This window comes from Egretta garzetta, unplaced genomic scaffold, assembly GCF_000687185.1.
Source record: "Egretta garzetta isolate BGI_Z169 unplaced genomic scaffold, ASM68718v1 scaffold740, whole genome shotgun sequence".
Classification (NCBI taxonomy): Eukaryota; Metazoa; Chordata; class Aves; order Pelecaniformes; family Ardeidae; genus Egretta; species Egretta garzetta.
The window spans coordinates 33,447-33,790 of NW_009258397.1; the positions used below are offsets into that span (position 1 = coordinate 33,447).

A 344-nucleotide genomic window follows, 5' to 3' on the forward strand; every position below is an offset into this window, starting at 1 on the left:
TTTTGGTTTTTCTTTTTTTTTTTTTTTTTTTTTTTTTTTTTTTTTGCTTTGTGTCAACCTGTGTTGATTGTCCATAGAGCCAGCAAATCCTGCAGCTGGGTAAGGGCAACCCCTGGTATCACAGGGGCCCAGAATCCCAGCATGGCCAGGGTTGAAAGGGACCTCTGGAGCTCACCCAGCCCAACCTCCATGCCCAAGTAGGGTCACCCAGAGCAGGGGGCAAAGGACAGTGTCCAGGAGGGGGTTGAATATCTCCAGAGAAGGACACTCCACAGCCCCCCTGGGTAGCCTGGGCCAGTGCTCCATCACCCTCAAAGTCAAGAAGTTCTTCCTCATGTTCAACT

General features: G+C 50.3%; 1 protein-coding gene across 1 annotated transcript in view; it reads left to right on the top strand.

Annotated features, from left to right (window-relative positions):
- The window catches only part of LOC104129726 (maltase-glucoamylase, intestinal), a gene marked incomplete at its 5' end in the record, with an annotated part of 53,605 nt that overhangs the window by 32,883 nt on the left and 20,378 nt on the right, over window positions 1-344 (top strand). The window lies entirely within an intron of this gene.